This window comes from Python bivittatus, unplaced genomic scaffold (genome assembly GCF_059951505.1).
Source record: "Python bivittatus isolate LINGU-HERP-01145 unplaced genomic scaffold, Pbiv_v1 ctg000020_np1212, whole genome shotgun sequence".
Taxonomy (NCBI): domain Eukaryota; kingdom Metazoa; phylum Chordata; class Lepidosauria; order Squamata; family Pythonidae; genus Python; species Python bivittatus.
The window spans coordinates 112,817,268-112,836,937 of record NW_028277030.1 but is presented as its reverse complement, the minus strand read 5'-3'; the positions used below and the strand labels follow the sequence as shown (position 1 = coordinate 112,836,937).

Sequence of the window (19,670 nt, the reverse complement as noted above, 5' to 3'; positions counted from 1 at the left end):
AATTTGTATGGCTATGTGTTCCCTGCAAAAAGCTTGAGGGATAGGTGATTAACATAAGGAAACTTTTGCTTCCTCTCATTTGGTTTTCACTCACTTGGCACCATGGTCACATGTGGGCATCATTGCTGCCATAATCCTTGATAAGAGTGCTTTGGTTATACTTCTCTTTTGTGGGTGAGATTTTTCACTCAGTTTCCATTTCTGACCTATATAACATATAATGACCATTGTTTTGTCACAGAAGGTACAAATCTATCCTATGTCCAGCGTAACTAGAGCTTAGGACTGCTTCTCCATGTGTCACAAAGATGTTTTGCAAAATATCTATATAGCAAAATTATCCCAGAAAAAACAAAGTGTGTGCATGCCAGCATATACATGTGCACATATAGGGACCAGAATCCCCATATTAATAACTGTGTATACCCTTACACCTTTGTGTGTCTATATCCTCTCTCACTGCAGGTTGTTGTCTTGCAAGTCCTTATCATGTGACTGCCTGTGTGACTTCTGACTCAAGTTTTTCATTCCTAAATGATCATGGATAAAAGATAAAATTTGACACACACAGGTAATCTTTATTATCTTAACATTTGTTAAGCTTTGTGATTTACTGAGACATTAAAGTCATTGCAAGTCATAAGACCAGCACATTAGATCCACTTCATAAGTAGTAATTTTTGTCTCTGTCCTTAAACCAGTGTAGCTGAATAACTTCTTCTATAATTAAGGAGTCTTAATTTAGATCCCAGGCAGAGGTGGGGCTGTGATCAGCTAGTTCTAGTAATTTAAGTACAACTGTAGAAGGAGCCAATATGATTTTTTGCATAATATTGTCTTAATCCCAGTGAGGTTTGAATTGAAACATTTGATTGTAGAAATTCTTTGAATACTGTTAACATATACCCAAGGTGACCTGTGAATAATCAGCGCCCAACTTTTCCTAAAGGAAGCACATTGTGTCTTCAAGCTTTTGTTCCTGCCTCACTTGGACTTACTCACCAGCATATACAGACACACAATTCTGAAGAAGTCACACGATCTGTTTTGAAGAGAATCCAGCAAAGGTGAAACTTGAGCTGCACAAGAGCCTCTGGACATCCCATAGAAGGAGTATCTACTTCTACCTGGGAGTTGTGTTAGGTTTTTATGTAGCTCAAGTTTCACTTTTGCCAGCTTTTCTGTACCCCGAGGATGTTTTCAAGGGCAGGAATAGATCAGTGATGATGGAAGTAATGCTTCCAGTGAAACTGGAGAGAAGGTGAAAAGAGTCTTCCACAGAGATATATTGATGTCACTCTGTCTAGTGATGCTTGACCTTACCTGCAATCTGTGAAGAATTTTTAGAAAGATATTCTTGAAAACAACTGAAAGTGAAAGGAAGTTTGTTCTTTTAATCATATCAGAAGGAGGTACGATGTCTACACAGGGCTTTGATTTTGGGAACCACTGATGATCAGTAATAATAACCACTGAATGTTGCACTGGCAAATCATTAAGAAGTGATATAGATAAAATCAGGGTGTATGTTTTTTACCTCACTGATGACTGATCACCAAATGCTTTCCCCAAAGGACAACTTGACTCACTCATATCTTCTGTGTTTGCCACTTTCTCTTTTTCTGTTCCCTCTTCCATAAAAAGGTCAGGAACAACACTGATATGTGAGGCTGGTGTGTTGCCTAAGCTCTTGTTCAAAAGACTAACAGCATCTCTGCTCAGAAATAAATCTGCAGTGAGATTTATCCCTATGGAAGTTTGTATAAGAAGACAGTCTAAATAGCACAAAATAATACCTTCCTCACGACCTAATGTGAAATGAAACTGCTGAACTAATCTAGGTCAATCAAGGAATGCCTACAAGAACTCTCCCACATTTGATGATCTTTTTTACTACCAGTAGAAAGGCTTCTCACCCATTTATGGACTAAAATTACTTCCAAAGTGAGTGGATGAAGGAAGATCTTCCCTATATTTGATTTTTCTAGCTTTCCTTGAAGATTTAAAAGATACAGAATTTCTCCCAATAACTTCATGGAATTCTTGGGACATGCTATAATAATCAGAACTGTTTAGTGTTTTGGATTCAGGGCAAAAGGAAGTTATGGATCACATGGGAATGCAAATGTAGTACTGTCTGCAGCTCCTTAAACCATCCATGTCTTTTCCTGGCATCATGTGGCAGTTCCTAAGGGTGGTGTAGAAAGTAAGGAAGATGACCTTGATGGAGATATGCAGGAACTGTTACCTTGGCAAAAAAGTGCTGAAGCATTTTTTAAATCCAAAACAGATAACATTTGTAAGTGGTTCAGACAGATGCCTCCCTAATTCACTGAACTATAAGAACAAGGAGGAGGTACAGCACAATCCGACTTGCAAGATTCTGTTATTACAGCCAGTCTCAATAAACATAGTTTTAGCTGTCCTGTGAAATTGATTCCCTGGTCTGCTTCTACCTAGTGGGCTGACAGTCCAGCATAAGAAAAGACATAGCTGCTTTAAGGGGTAGTGGAGAAGAATGCCTGCATTCTCTGAAGCACATTTTTGCCTTTGAATCCAAAGTGCTGGGCAGCCCTAACAATAATGTGAACATATGAATATGAACATATTATAATAATGAAAGCCAATTCTGATGACAAATTAAATTGCCAGTTCTATAACATAGTACATGTAGTATATGTCACATAGATTCTATGCAATAAATTAGCGGCAACATGTTACACAGCAATGAGACAAAAAGACCATCTGCTATGCTTATGTCCATTTTTAAATTATTATTTCACAAGCTGGGTTTTGATACGGACACAATGTTCTTGGGCTCTCAAAGTTAGTTGGCTAACATTTATGTATACCAGATAAAGAGCAAAGGCTATGGAAAATGAAGGATTTTTTGGACATTAGCCAGCTGTTTCAATAGCTGAATAATGTGCATTGTCCAACTATATCTATAGATATTTTCTTGTTTCATGTAAAGCCAAGTGTTTTGCACAAAGACTTTTCTATTAAGCATTCAAGTTCTCTGTCCCCTGTATTTGGATAGAGGTTGTCAACGTTACTACTCATTTGTATTTCAGATCTCTGAATAAGACGTTGCCCTCAGGGTTTTGAATTACTTGGAAGGCAGTCTAAAACACTGGAGCTTCTACCTTCATATTCTATTGTCTTTGATGAGAGATTCTTTGCAGAAAATGCCTGTTCTTATTTGGAAGATATCTCCTTTGCTGACAAACTTTGAGAAGTGGATAATGGCTAAGATATAGAATTGTAGTGTAACCTTTTAAATGCTAAAAACTGCAGTGTTTATGTAATCATTGGCGGAATACATTTTTAGAGAAGGAATAGGGTTCTATTTTTTTTGCTGTAGGTGTACAGAAAATAGAGGACACCTTGTTTGTTTATTTATTAATTACATGGGCTTATATGCTGCTTCAGTCCAAAGACTCTAGGAATCCCCTATACAGTAATTAGGTTTAAAAACAAAACACATCAAATACAATAATATCCAATCTGTTTAGTGCCCTCTAATCAAAGCTCAGGAACAGCTAGATTAATATTCCCTCTCCATCCCCAAAGATCCTATGGAACATCCAAATCTTGACCAGGTACTGGTCAGGAGGAGGTGGGCATGAAGGAAAAAGTTTCAGTTTTTTTGTTTTGACTGAGAGTCACAGTCATCTATGATTAGTCTAAAGTCACTTCCCAGGTAAGAAAAATGCTAATTATGTGCCCTCTGCCAGGAAAACGCAGTCATGTGATAAACCTTATTCTTTTAGGTCATGGCTCATAATCATCTTGACTGGCTGGAAAGTCAGGTGACAATAGAGTCTCTTGTACCCTGTTGGTTTGACAGAGCCACAATTAGATGAACAGTCTTCATCCAGGTTGCCTTAATTCTTGTGGAACCTGCTAAGATCAAGCATAGACTTAATCTCACAGCAGTCAAAGGAATTACTCGGAGGGAGCCATTTTGCCAGGCAGCCCAGAATCTGGATCTATCACTGATTGCTGAAAGAACCTTGTATTCCTGTTCAATTTTGTATATATCTTTATGCAACCATGAGATACTGGAACGGTGCATTTTTCTGATGTATTGCCTTCTTTTTTATGGATTGATGAAAAAAACCTCTAAACTTTTAAGGCTGCTTGAAAGTAAGCCCATTGCAGTTCATAGGACATACTTACAAATAACAGTGATCTTGAACTATTAGAATAGGAGCAGAGAACTCATGGCACTTCAGATGTAGTTAAACTATAACTCCCAGAACCCCCATCTCTCTCCTCCTCTTTTTATATAAGAGTTGAATAGCTAGCAGGCTACCTGATGGATCTATTTTTGATATTTCCTTGGGATGGCAAGAACCCTTAACTGAGAATTCATATTTATGTGGGGATAGGTCTACTCTGATTAGTTCGATCCTGTATTATTTAGAATACAAATTGCTTTGTGCAGATGATATGTGACATCTGGAGTACCTAATAATATTAATCAACAACAGCAAGTCTTCTATACTTGCATCTGTAACCTTGCAGATAAGTTATTGCAACTTTGTCCAAACTTTCATCATTATTGAATCACTGTATATCACCATCTCTCAGCCAAGGACCTGGGGGAAACAAAAGATTGATAAATAGATAAGCCCTAGAGAAGCTTGCCAGAAGAAACTATTCCAAAAGTGTTACTAGATTCTTGATTAACCAGCATGTCATTTTGTGGCTGAAACACTCAGAAATGATATTTTAAGATATGTCTTAATTGTCTCCGTCCTAAGTATGTAGGGCAGGGATGGGCAACCTTGCCACCCAAAACCTCCAAGAATCCCAAAACCTCTTGGCTACCTAAAAGTTGCCCATGCCCATCTGAAAATGATGAAAAATATATGAATACGATATTTTAATGCTCTAATTATCTATCTGAATATGAATGGAATATTTAAATATTCAAATTTGTATGGACATCATGTTGGGTTCAGTGTTGTCCTTCAATGAGTGTTTCTATGCACAGAAAGGCTAAACAGTTAATACAATTATGCACTGCTGTGCCTTCAAGGTTTTCTGCAGTCTCTTGCATAAGGTCTTGCTGAACATCTCCATATGCAAGCCAGAACAAGGAGCTGCACAAGGTCTCACACAATGTCTTTGTACGCTTTCAAAAATATTTCATGGAACAGTGCCATTGCCATAATTTCTTTACTAGCACAACCATAAAGTTCTGACATTAAAAGAGACTTTACACTGTCAGTACCTTAAAGACATGTTTGCATTTTATAGATTTGCTCTTTTTTAAACACAGCTTACAAGATTAGGACAAATAAAAGACAACCACAGTCCCTAGGTGACTTGTATTTACAATGAACACCACAACTCTGTGTGCATGTGTGTTTATATGTGTACATATGTGTGTGTGTGTGTGTATGTGTATTTACTTATTATTTGGTATTAACTGTTGCAGCTTTGTTATTGAAGGTTTAAAATGTACTTTTATTTTATTGTTATTTTAATATCTATAAACTGTCTAGCATCCATGAGATTGTAGTAGTAGATAAATTGCACAAAAAAAGGAACCATGGTTTCTGAGAAAACGAAAACTATCATGAGAAAGGTTGTTTCTACCTTTCTTTTCTCTCCTAATCAAATCTAGCAAAGTTGACTTTTTGAAATAATGCAAAACATCTTTATCAGATATCTAGTCTGAGTGACATGAATAGAATACAAGTGACGGTTACAGGTTGCACATGCTTCTACTGCCCTGAGTGACATCAAATTTTCTCTCCTGCTCCCAATCAGACCACCTGTCTACAATTATTTCTGCTAATCCCACAAGATCCAACAGGATGGGCATGTTCCAGCTCCTTCTATGAAACAATACCATCTGTTGTGCTTGCCCGTGTGGATGGTCTCGATCCTGTTGGCCTTCTGTAAGATCTTGAATACCTGTCTTTTGGGCCAGAGGGTTCGATGAGCCCATTTTGAAATATTTTAGGAAAATGATTGTGGTTGTTTGGTCTCAGCTGTATTAGATTCTTTTTTCATGCTTGACATGCAATGGCTCAAGTGGTTTGCCATTACCTTATTCCTAAGGCTGAGAGGGAGTGACTGGCCCAAAGTCACCCAGCCAGCTTCTGTGCTTAAGGCAGGATTAGGCAGAACTCATGGCCATCCTGCTCCTGGTCCAGCACTTCAACCACCAGACCAGTCTGTCTCTCTGTTATGTTCTTTTTGTCAATTTTTGTTTCAGTTGTTTTTTTATCTGTTTTAATCCAGTGTCAGCTACCCAGAGTCACAACTGACAAGTTGGGCGGCCATTTAAATTAAATAAACAAACAAATGAAATGGCAAGATACTTAATACTGTATTTGTGTGAACACATTGCTTTGAATTTTTGCATGTTTGGGTTTGTGATAGCGTGGGATTTCTGCTCCTATGAATGTAAGTTTGTTTGTTTGTGTATGTATGTATGTATACCTACCTTTATACACCTTTATATCCTGCTGCAATTGTATGCAGACTCTCAGCAGTTCACCACTTAAAAAACAATGATAATAATAAAGATTAAGCCAACAATAAAAAATGCCTAAACAGCCAGATAGCATCTGGGATCAGCCCCCAAATGCCTTTTGGAAAAGCTCCATTTTCAAAAGCTTCTGAGAAGCAACTAGAGTTGGGGCCAAATGGACTTCTGAAGGCCATTCTAGAAGGCCAGCCTGATGATGGAAAAACAATGCCTCCAGAAACAAGCATCCTTCAGTTATGCTCCCTCCATCCCTCTTTCAAGATGCTGAAAAAAGTTTACCACTTGCTTTTGGTTTTACTTGAAGAGTGCATGGTAAATGTAGGTTCTAATTTCTGTCTCTCAGCAGCTGCTTTCTTTTCATTTTGATCTCTTGAGCAAAACCTAGATGGTTGCAATGAAATGGACTTTCCTGGTCATCGCAAGTTAGCAGACCTGGGATGTATAAAGCCCAGATCAACAAATGGCTGAAAGTAGCTCATTACCTTGACCAGTTTAGAAGAGGGCACCCGAAGTAATACTACAGCAGAAGAAATGCCAATGAATCTTTTCAAAAACATCTGCTACCACTTTTGCCAGTCCATTTCCTGCAAGCTTGCCAAGGCTGTAACCTAAGGAAGCCATTATTCTCCTTTGCTAATCATAGCCACAGAAGCAGTCTCTGAGCCCATCTGCCTCTGCATGTAACACTGAGCATTAGCCCCATATGAAAATATCCTTTGACTGGCTGAAAGGTTATTAAAAGAAGGTTGTACAATTAAACATGATACAGATGTTTTGGTGTTGCAGGTGTTGGGACTTGGTAAGTTTCTGCAGTTTATTATAAAATTATTATTTGCAGTATTGATTTATACAATTATTCTGCAGTTGTAAAAAGATGCAATTATTTATTTATCCAATCAAGATGCAATGAAAGACCAAATGTATTAAAAAGATGAGAACAGAGACTTCAGAATGATATAAATGTAAGCATTTGAGTGAAAACTCACCAATGAAAATTAATCAAAATCCCTGAAAGAAAGCTTTTGTAAAAACAGAGAGTTGTATATTGCAGAGAGAAACCACTAGGAAAAGAATTAAGGCAGATTGAACCCCATTCCCCCACTCATGCAAATGGAGATGCTGAACAGAAATAGGCTTAAGAGGATAGAGAAAGTAAGGATACAGCTGTATTGGTGGAACTGCAAAACTGGAGGGCGAATAAAGCCTGTTCACAGAAGGTAACAAAGGTCAATATGGCATAAGTGACAAACGTAAAAAAATGTGTGGCTTTGGCCATCAGTTTGCAGTGCCATTTTGACTTTTTTTAACCTTCCCTGTGAATGCCCCTGCAAAGAATGTAAAAGTGATCCCAAAGGAGATCATCTGAGATTGCCCAAACTGACTAATCCAGATACCTAGGTGAAACCCAGCCTTCTACTCTCTGTGTAAATGCCACCCATGCTATAAGAATTAAACAGAAAAAACCAATTCCTGACTGTCAGATCCAGGACAGATGTTTAGATTTACACTCCTGCCTTTGCAGTTGTACAGCCATCCAAACCTAATGGAGACCAAGACAAACTGAAGTTAACTCAGTTTCAGTGTCGACAACCAAATGTAATCCAGTGACAAGGAATATGTCATCCTACACCTTGAGCCATAGAGCAGACCCAGAAGCAACCTGGAGTGGGTGCAAAATAACCTTGAATAATGGAGTAACAGCTTCTCACATGGCAATAAGCACTGAATGTCAATAACACTGAATTAAAAGAAGAAGAGTGGATGGCACCTTCTGGAGTTGTGGGGAGGGAACAACTAAGCTTATAATACCTCCAGTGATTAGCTGAAGGCAGACTTGTAAACATTAGGTTCACATGTGCAGTTCCTCTGAATGCCCCCTAGTAGTTCAGTGCTGCACTCAAATCAAATTGTCCAATAGCATCTTTTCTGGGTCACCATTCCTGAGATAGGTTAGATGGAGGCATGGAAAGACAATTCAACTTTTTGGCCAGGAATGGGGCTTGTTCTGAAGAGGGATGGGCAGACACAGATCTTGGGTCTAACCCTTGAAAAGGACTGTAGAATTTAGTTATAAAGTGCTGTTGGAGAATTATGGCAACGTTTCATATTTCTGACCAAATGATCCCAATGTTTTGGGGCCAATAAGAATGGGAAACTGAAGAATAGGATGCACGTTCACATGTATATTTGAACAAATATCCACCCAGTTCACTGGAATTGGAATTTCTTTCTTTCTTTACAATATTTGCAAACTTCCTGGATCATACTGACTCTGGTGGTGTACAGGGGAAAGAGCATCCTGACGTAGGAACAGCAGGCACAGCTGCCTATGCAATGTATTCAACTGCCTATCAGAATATTTTTGCAAATATTCTTCCATCTATATTACAACAGTATGATAGTGTTCTTGTCCATTTCAGGACTACTCCATTTTTCAATACTATTGTTGCAGAGAGTTGATACAAATACACATATAATTGAAATATTTAAGTTGTTTTGTTTTGTTTCATTTTGTTTTGTTTTGTTTTGACAGATTCCTTTATATACTGCCAAAGAATTATGTTTTGGAGAAGATTTCGTTAAAGTGATTTGGAATTGTACAAAACTCCAGGAAAAGAATTCAGGAAAGATTTTCTATATACTTTGTCAAATCCAAACTGATGGAAAATGTAGACAGACAGACAGACAGACAGACATATGGGGAGATGGGTAGCATGTAAATAAAATAAAATAAAATAAAATTAAATAAATAAATAAATAAATAAATAAATAAATAAAAGTAATAATCTCAAAGGAGAGACAATCTAAAATGTCTTTCAAAATATATAAAACTCCAACAAAATTTAGGAGAGATCAGGGGTTGTGCCAGCAGTGAGATTAATGAGGGTTAGTTTTAACATGCCCTCCCCTCAAAAATGTCCAGAGTTGCTTTGTGATACGTTAAACTTCTCTAGTCAGCCATGTCATGTAAATACAAAAGAGAGGGTTAACCCTCTATCTTTCCCAGGTGCTGACACAAAGTCAAGTGCCTAGACTGGCCCACAAAGATGTGGCCACTTTAGGCACTCTATCTCTCTGGTTATTTTGTTTTTCACTCATGTGAGAAGTGATGAAACAGTGGCAGAAGAGGGGGGAGGGAATGAGTAAGCCTCCCCCCACTCTGTCTTCAGGGGCTCTAACTCCACACAGTAACAACCTAGAACAGGCACAGTTTATACACAGTTTGTTCCTAAGAAGTGTAATCTTAATCCAATGTTTATTAAAACTGGACAGAGTTTATTAAATTGAATCAAGATGATCAAATAGGAGCAGATCTTTACATATATTAGCTTAATTCTCTTTCCAAATATTTGCAAAATGTCTTATGTCTCTTTGAAGGATTTTTAAAAAAATATTTTAGAAAAGCTCAATGACACAATGCTGGTGTTGACTTGTTTCATGAACAATATGCCATTCTTCTATGAAGGTGTGTAGAGGCAACTTTTGCTTTACAGCTTAACACAATGAACTGATTTTGGCTATTATGGCTGCTTTTGTATGGGCTGCTATGCTTTGTTGTTATGTTTTTAATTGTATGTTGGCTGTTGTAAGCTGTTCAGTCTTTTACAGTGGGGCGGCTGTAATACAGGTAGTTCTTGGTTAACGATCACACGTTCAGAGACTGTTTGAAGTTACGACAGTGCTGAACAAGGAGACTTACAACTGGTCCTAGAAGTTGTGGCTGTTGCAGCAAACCTGTGGTCATGTGATCGCAATTTGGGCACTTGGCAACTGGCTCACAATTACAAAGGTTGCAGAATCCCATGGTCATGTGATCGCAATTTGGGCACTTGGCAACTGGCTCACAATTACAAAGGTTGCAGAATCCCATGGTCATATGATTACCATTTGCGACCTTCACTGCCGCTTCTGACAAGCAAAGTCAACAGGGAAGCTGGCAGGAGGTTGCAAATGGTGATCATGTGACACTGCACCTAACATCCATGTGGGATCCGCCTAATGACCGCAACTGGAACTGCTGGAACTGCTATCATCAGTCAGCCCATCATATGATGTCACGCTTTAAAGACCAAGAGGACATTCCTGGCTGTTTGCACTATTTCCAGCATCCCTTATTATGAAGTCTAATAATCTATGTGGAGTTGGTATAAATTTCTACACATGCTGTGCAGTTTGCAGCTCCAAGTGTATTCTGAAACCATTTAGGATTTTTTTGAGGTATTGTGCTTGACTAAATAATAAGTAGGAAATAAATTAGGCGCACCATTTTACCTGATCTTTTACAGAGTCCATGCTTTTTTTAAAAAAAACTTTTGCTCCTGGGGAACATAATGAAATTAGGTGTTGATGATTGCTAGCATGACCCAGCAATCTTTGTGCTCACATATACATTGGTTTGGATGGATCAGTTTGGATTATGATATACAGCTTCATTTCTTGTCCTTGACACAATGCAGTACATTAACAGTAGAGCTATTTGGTATCTGTGTTTAAATATATCTTCAGTTCCTTAATAAATGGGGGAGTTTGTGCTCATAAATTTGTAAGAATTTTTTACATTATGTGTGCATGTGGATGGATGGGTAGATAGCTAGATGATAGCTAGATAGATGATTGAAAGATAGATGATAGATAGATAATGATAGATAGATAGATAGATAGATAGATAGATAGATAGATAGATAGATAGATAGACTTCTCTGAGTTGAGCTCAACTCCAACTGACTTGTGCACACACAGACACACACAAACATGCATTGAAGTGAGAGCTTCCCTTGTTTTGTTTTCAGGATTCTCACCTCTGTTTTTCTTTGCATAAAAGAGATAAGTGTTTTGATCGCCTTGAGTGACTTACATGCAATTGAATAGCACTTGTTGAGTTTGAATGTCACATTATATGAATTGTGACTGATAAAAAAAGTCATTTTCTCTCTCTTGTTACTATCTCTTGAGATGCTGTTAGAAACAAGATATTTTGACTCAAAACATTTCTGTGATAAAATATGTTCACAATAATGGCGTGAAGTTTGCTAGCTGAAAGCAAAAGAGAGCTCGATTTCCATTTTTCCCCCTACAGTACTGAAAAAGAAAAGAAGGATAAAGATTCAATATAGCATACTTTAGAAGAATGTCTTGGTTTAATTTTTAAGATGGTACATTTGGAATTGGAATATTTCCTCTACTCCAGGTTAATGGCCATGCTGGCAAGGCATTAGAGGGATTGTAGTCCAACATACCTGGAGAAAAACAGGACCTTGAAAACTGCTCTGTTCAATTCTTTTACTGCTCTTATTTGATCTGTCCTGCATTCTGGTTTAGCTAAACCACTTTTGTAGATTTATAGGACTTTGAACGTACGAACAGAATTTGAAGGTCATTTTCCTTACTCTGTGAGTGATATAAGAACAGAGGTGTATTGACTAGTGGGGGAGCAGGACTGCCCTGAATTTACCCTAATGCTATGCTCCTCTCTAGCCACACCTACAGTATTTCCATGCTCCATGTTTGACAAAGATCTCATGCTCGTGGCACTTGCCTAAGCTCTTCTTTACAACCGACAGCTCCGGATTGCCTGGAGCGTCTGACCCATGGATAGCTGTTGCCTCCCTCAAGACTTTGCCAAACTTGCAAAGACAGAACTGTCTAGGAAAGTCATGTGAGATCTTTGGGGAATGAGCACATGATTCCATACTCCATGTGCAGGCAGGATTATTGGAATGCAATGCCCCAGCTGTGCTTAGGACAATTTCTGAAGGAAGTGGAAGATGCACAGTCTCTTCTGCTTCTCTCTTTCCCTCTCTCCCCACCTTATTTATTATATAGCTGCTCAGCTCCCAAGATTTTGGGTGGCTTACAACATCCTGAAATAATCCAAATAAATCCACTAAACCTCAAAATGCAATAGCACATGTATATTGACTTTTTTTTTTTTACAAAAAGAAAGTATTTTATTTACATGCATAAGCAATCCTGTAATCTCCCATGTATTCTGTAGGGCAATCTGGAAGAATGCCATACAGAAATAATTTTTTTTTTGGTGGTGTTGGCGGTGTTACATGGATTCACAAATGTAGACATGGCACCAGGGAAGGGAGGATGCATATTTTCATTTTGCCTGAGAAATGAGGCTAAATCCTTTCTTCTCTCCTATTATCCTGATAAAAAATTCTCCCCCACTTTGTTATACTTAACTGATAAGAAAAAAAGAAGCTCTAGTTAACACTGCTAAGTAGGTGGGTTTTGCTCAGGTTCCTCCACGTTGTGCTTCTAATGGCAGTCAGTTCCTTTCTCTCCCACCAGTATGCCAAACATTTTAAAGTATTTAAACTTTTTAAAAACCCCAGACATAATTGCTGGCCACACTTATACCACAAGGTTTCCTTGATAAGTGTTAAATTTGTGAGCTGAATCCAGTTACTTTTTTCCCTTCCATAGGAGGGGAAGAAAAGTCACTGAGAGGTCTTTTTCAGCAGAAATAGAAATTGGGGGAAAAAAACCCTTATTGATGGTGCTGTGAGATGAGCAAAGGGAAACAAAGTCTTCATGTTAATTCCTGTGCTATCAGCAGTATAAGGACTATCTATGCTGGCTGGGGAATTCCATGCATCTTAAAGTTGCCTAATACTATCCTAAGCTATACTTTCCTGATAATCTATTTTTTAAAAAAAATCTATTTTTTTTCCAGCACTGGTAATGGTTGCTTGCCCTCAAAGCCCAGCTGGTGGGAGCATTTTGTGTCAATGTTTGAGATGCACTGAGATTTAATATCGTGCTATGGCAGTTGGGCCTGTTATGGGGTTTCAGGTGCTACAGGACCTACTTCAGGATGTGAAATTCTGTTTCTGCCTGCCAGTATTCATGTGCAGTATTAGGGATGTGATCGGGTTGATTCAGAAATTCAGCAGTTTGAAGTCACCTTGTGATCCTGGTAAGTGGAATTTAAGACCATATTTTCAGTCTTGTTTCTTTTTTTTAAATAATAGAAATAACTCCAAGAAAACTACTACACTAAAGCAAATGCAAAGAACAGCTTCAGAAAAGGCATATTCTATAGTACCAGAAGAGGGAAAATTACTTTTTTCCGGCCTTGCCTGCAGGGATCCAAATAATTATAGCATTTCTTATTTTAGATTATTTTTTTAAAAAAAGTGCATATTAAATACAAAGATGTATTTAAAGTCATGTCTAATTTGAATTGAAGAGGATAATATATAGCTGACAATTATTAAAATAACCTTGTGGATTCAGGCTGGGATGGTATTTCAAAAGGAAGCTTCACAGCTCATAAAATATACTTTTACCTATCTAGCCCTGTTGGACTTCTCAGTGACTTTTGATACTATATATCCTGGTATCCTTCTGTGTGAAAAGACTGGAACTTCAGGGTTCCATTCTGCAGTAGTTTCAGTCCTTTCTGTTGGGCTATGTCTGTTCACTGGGGACTACTGTTACACATCAAGGCCATTGAACTATGATGCCCTATGCAGTTCCATTTGGTTCAACAACTACATAAAACTGCTAGAAAAGGTGAGCTTTGAGTAGAGTGCCACCTCTATGTTGATGTTCCCCAGCTCTACAGTTCCTTCCCTTCGGACTCCAAGGAAGCAATCAATAGGCTTAAATGTTGCCTAAGTTTGATAATGCGCTGGATGAGCACGTTATCTAATGCCGCCTAGAGTCACTTATCCAGTGAGAGAGGTGGTATACATAAATTTGATAAATAAATAAATAAATAAATAAATAAATAAGGGAAAACAAGCTGAAATTAAATCCAGACAAGATGGAAGGTCTATTGTTCAGCAGGCAACTGGTTTCTGGGATTGGGTTTCAGATTGTTTTGGATAAGATTACACTCCTTCTGAAAGAGCAGGCATGCACCTTAGCAGTGTTTCTTGATCCTTAGCTGTCACTGAATTCACGGAGGGCAACTTAAGTGAAGAGCCCACGTACTCAATTATGACAAGTGCACCAACGGCAACCAACACAGATCCAATTTGATTTTGCAACAGTTAAGCCAGATATTAAGATTTGAAGGAGAGGCTGTCTTGAAGATGCCTTCATTGTGGAGACTCATCTATCAGCCATCAGGACTGATACCAGGATGATATTTGACATCAGGAGTCAATACAAGACAAGGTAGTATCAGAGCATTTTCACCTCCCAGGACACTCTATTTGAACTCTCACTTGGGTTCAAGTTTAAGTATGCCAAAGTTCATAAAAATTAGTGCTGGAAATTTTGAGCCACTTTCCAGTTTTTAAAATGTATGCATATGTGTGTATATGTGTATCTATCTGTATCTCTATCTCTATCTGTATCTCTATCTCTATCACTTTTTACCAAAACAGAATTATATTTAAAGCTAGGTAGCTATTAAGAATGAAGTATGTCACATTTCATAGAATTTTACATTTTTGCCTTTTTAAAGGGTGAAAGATTTCAAGCAAAAAGGCTGAGGAGTTTTGTGCAAAGAGGTGGCTTCAATAATTAATGATTCCTCCTTCTTGAATGTGATGGAATTGACTGTTGGGGATTGAGGATGAGGAAAAATACAAGACATTGACTCATCCATTTGCTTTTTCCATAAAAGAAAATAATCTTTAAGTCAGTCAGGTAGATAATACATCCACCACACTTCTCACCATGTGAATGTATGGAAGATGGGGAAACAATGAGGAGAGCAAAGGATCAAGCTAGTAAGAATTCTCTACATCTCTCTCAAGATGCTGTGAGTGAGACAGCCAGTTAAATCTGTTTGCAAGGATCACTGGATTCAATACTTCTTCCCAAAATGATAATTAGATAAATAGTGAAAACTTTTTTTGTGTGACAGCTTCTACTGAGATTGGCTGGTGTGGGTCTTCCGGGCTGTGTGGGCGTGTTCTGGAAGTTTTGTTTCCTAATGTTTCGCCAGCATCTGTGACCGGCATCTGGCGAAACGTTAGGAAACAAAACTTCCAGAACACGCCCACACAGCCCGGAAGACCCACACTAGCCATTGTATGCCGGCCGTGAAAGCCTTCGACAATACATTCTGCTGAGATTATTTCCAATGTGCTAGAGCTCCAGAGACACACTTTGGGATGAGGCTTTCTGGTGGGGCTACTGAATGTGGCCTCTGAAAATCCAGATGACTACACAATAGCAAACAGTTAGAGTCTCTTCGCTGCTGTCTACTGATCATCTGGATTTGGTGCCCCAGTTATGATAGCCCTATCTGATGCTGAGCTTTTAAAATAGAAAAGGTTGATCCACTCTTTCACAAGGCAGAACAATTCTACCTTGAATTGGTGCTTCTTCCTCAGCTGGAGTACATCTCTGCTTAAAGCGCTTAAAACTCCTAGCAGAATAAAAATGTGTGTGTGTTTTGAATCTAAAATATAATATTAAGAGACCTGTAACTACACAGGGTTAAACTGCACAGAGTTTAACTTTCAACTTATCCCCCTCCTCTAGTTACACTCCTTCCTACAACAACAACAATTTCTACAATTATATAATATATAATAATTATATATGTATATATATGTACAGTTATATAATTATATAATATAAAATTATAATCAATTTCTATGAAAGATTGAGGGGAAAGTGGATGATGATAAAACCTGGCAATGGCTTACAACTGGAGCATCAAAAAAAGAAACTGAAGGTTTGATTTTTGGCTGCTCAAGAGCAAGCTATTCAAACTAATGCAATCAAGGCTAGAATTGAAAAGTCATCAAATGATTCAAAGTGTAGATTGTGCAAAAAAGCAGAGGAAACAGTAGATCATATACTCAGCTTGTGCAAGAAGATCACACAAACTGACTATAAACAACGACATAACACAGTCACCAAAATGATTCATTGGAATATCTGTAAAAATTATCATCTGCCAGTAATGAAAAATTGGTAGGAACATATAGTTGAAAAAGTAATAAAAAATGAGCAGGTTAAAATATTGTGGGATTTCCAAACACAAACTTATAAAGTCTTGGTACATAACACACCAGATTTAATTGTGGCTGAAAAGAATTGTGTGGATAATTGATGTGGCAATATCAGGGGATAGTAGAATAGAAGACAAAGAATTGGGGAAGATCACGAAGTATCAAGATCTGAAAATCGAAGTTGAAAGATTATGGCATAAACTGGCAGTGGTGGTCCCAGTGGTTATTGGCACACTGGGTGCCATATCAAAAAGCCTTGGATGGCACTTAGAAAATCTCATTGGCAAAATGTAATCTGTCAATTACAAAAGGCCACCCTGTTTAGATCCGCACATATACTACGCCAATACATTACAACATCCTAGGTTGTTGGGAAGAACTCGATGCTAATGAAGGCCAACACCAGCTAAAGAACTGGCAGCTGTGATTTCATGTTGTTGTGATGATGATGATGATGATGATGATGATGATGATGATTCATCACAATACATCTGCCTATCCCAGGTCCTTGGAAAGGATTCAATAGATGTATAAAAATGCCAAATCCTGCCTAAACATCTGGCTGACTGTGTGACCAACAATAATATATTAAATTTATGTGCTGCTTGACTCCTGGTGACTCTGGGTGGTTTACAATTGTCAAAACATTTAAAAAACAAATAATACAGAAAACACAAAAACAGCACAAGGCAAAGGGACAACAATGGCAGAGGGGAACAGTCAGGAAGAAAGAGGCATCAATATCCTCTCCCAAGGCCTGGGTGAAGAGCCAGATCTTTAAGGCCCTTCAAAATACCAGTAGGGTGGGAGCCATTAGAATTTGGAGGGGAACCTCATAGAGAGCAGGCACTGCTACAGAGAAGGCACACTTCCTGGGGTCCCAATAGATGGCATTGTTTAATTGATGGAACTTAGAGCATGCCAACCCTGCCAGATTGAACCAGTTGGGCAGATACTACAGGAGACATGCAGTGCCTCAAGTAAACAGACTCTATGCCATATAGATCTTTATAGGTAGCGACCAGCACCTTGAATTGCACCTGAAAGCAAACTGGCAACCAGTGCAGCTCACGAAGCAGAAGTATTACATGGGTATATTGAGGCATGCCTATCACTGCCCACACCACTGCATTCCATACCAGTTGAATCTTCTGGGTGGTCTTCAAGGGCAGCCCCATGTAGACCATGTTGCTGTAGTCAAGAAGTGAGCTGGCCAGGGCATGAATGACTGTCTGAAGGGCCCCCAGATCTAGGAAAGGGTGCAACTGGTGCACCAGATGAAGCTGGGCAAAAGCCTTCCTGGCCACAGCTGCCACCTGCTCATTGAGCAGGATCTGTGAGTCCAGGAAGACCCCCAAATTGTGCACCATCCTTGATTGGGAAGTGCAATCCCATCCAAGGTTAAAGTTGGAATAACCTCAGATCTGGGCAGTCCGAACACCCACAGCCACTTGGTCTTGGTAGGATTGAGTCGGAGACAGTTCCTCCCCATCCAAACTTGCACAGCCTCCAGGCACTGGGACAGAACCATGACTGCCTCACTTGGCCAGCCTGGAGTAAAAAAATATAATTGGGTATAATCAGTGTACCAAACTCAGTTTGATACCAAACTCCAAACTGCTAGATGACCTCATCCAGAGGCTTCAAATGTTGAAAACCAATTCACCCAGATGTTGAAAAGGAGGGGAGAGAGAATAGAACCCTGTGGCCTAGGGTTGATCTCTCCCCACCAAGCAACACTAACTGGAACCAACCTTGAAGATAGGAAGAAGACCACTATAAAATGGTGCCCCCAATCCCCAATCCATGGAGCTGGCTCAGAAGGATACCATGGTCAATGGTATTGAAAGCCCTGAAAGATCAAGGAGTGCAAGATGGATGTACCACCATCAGGGAGATGACCCACAGTTGGGTCCATGCAGTAGTGTTGGCCTCTTTGAAGGAGGGGGTGATGCCCCCAGCCTTGAAAGAGGTGGTGGTGTGCCCCCTCCTCAAGAGGCTGTCCTTGTACCCAAAGGTTTTCAAAAACTACCAACCAGTCTCCAACCTTCCTTTCTTGGGGAAAGTTGTTGAGAAGGCTGTCAGTTTGCAGCTGAGAAGAACCCTGGAGGAACCAGATTATCTAGACCCTTTTCAGTCAGGTTTCCACTTCCTCAGGAGTCACTGGCTGAAACTCATCCCAGATCACACCACCAGACCATACTCCAGGCACCTCAGCCTGCTTTGCCCAGTCAGAGTCCAAGACAGAGCTAATCTGAGTGAATAATCTTCACAACGGCCCAGCAGATGTTCGGGGGGGGGTCTCCCTACCCAATAGGAAATGGGTCACCCTAAACAGGACTACTGGATGGTTATCAGCAGATGCAGTAAGGACAGAGAAATATTGACTTTTCACTGCCCTTATTGCCACAAGGTAATCCCTAATATGGGCTCTTACCATGTCTAGTCAGAGTTGCTTTGAGTCTTCCTCCAACGGTGCTCCAGGCGTCTTTTCTGGCATTTCATCTCCTGGAGCTGCTCAGTAAACCAAGGTGCACCCCAGGATTGGCACACAGGGAGAGGCCACATAGGAGCGATACGATCCAAGGACCCAGATTCCTGCCCATTCCAGGCAGTGACTAGGGCCTCAACTGAACTGCCCACCAGATCCTCAGGGAAAACCCCAAGCTGTTGCTGGAACTCCAGTAGGTCCATCAATCACCTGGACAGTACCTTAGAAAACTCTAGTTCATCCTGCAAATACTGAAATACTTCATCTTCTACTGCTACTGGCTGCAGATTTTGTGGAAAGTTTTGGTGACTTTCTTGCAAAATTTAGATGTTTAAAAAATGCAGTGATAATAATAAATATGATTAATGAATGCAGAAACACATGGTTGAATTTTCACCTTCTCTTTTCCCAGTGCTACTTTCCATGTGGCATAAAAATCTCAGGAACGTGAGACTCTTTGCAGAGTTTCTGTGAAGACCTGGGAGAAAAATCCCCAGTAAATATTGAAAAAGAGAAGAAGAAGAAGAAGAAGAAGAAGAAGAAGAAGAAGAAGAAGAAGAAGAAGAAGAAGAAGAAGAAGAAGAAGAAGAAGAAGAAGAAGGAGGAGGAGGAGGAGGAGGAGGAGGAGGAGGAGGAGGAGGAGGAGGAGGAGGAGGAAGAGAGAGAGAGAGAGAGAGAGAGAGAGAGAGAGAGAGAGAGAATTAGGAAGAAAAAGAAAATTGGGAAATGATTTTTT

At 39.3% G+C, this 19,670-nt stretch overlaps 1 long non-coding RNA gene across 1 annotated transcript in view; it reads left to right on the top strand.

Moving 5' to 3' along the window:
* Positions 1-19,378, top strand: part of LOC148217156 (uncharacterized) — a 44,762-nt gene extending 25,384 nt beyond the window's left edge. The window contains exons 3-6 of the long non-coding RNA XR_015797265.1: positions 466-571; positions 9,045-13,439; positions 14,415-14,647; positions 19,347-19,378. This is a non-coding gene — a long non-coding RNA (uncharacterized LOC148217156). The remainder of the gene's footprint in view (positions 1-465; positions 572-9,044; positions 13,440-14,414; positions 14,648-19,346) is intronic.
* Positions 19,379-19,670: the final 292 nt, after the last annotated feature.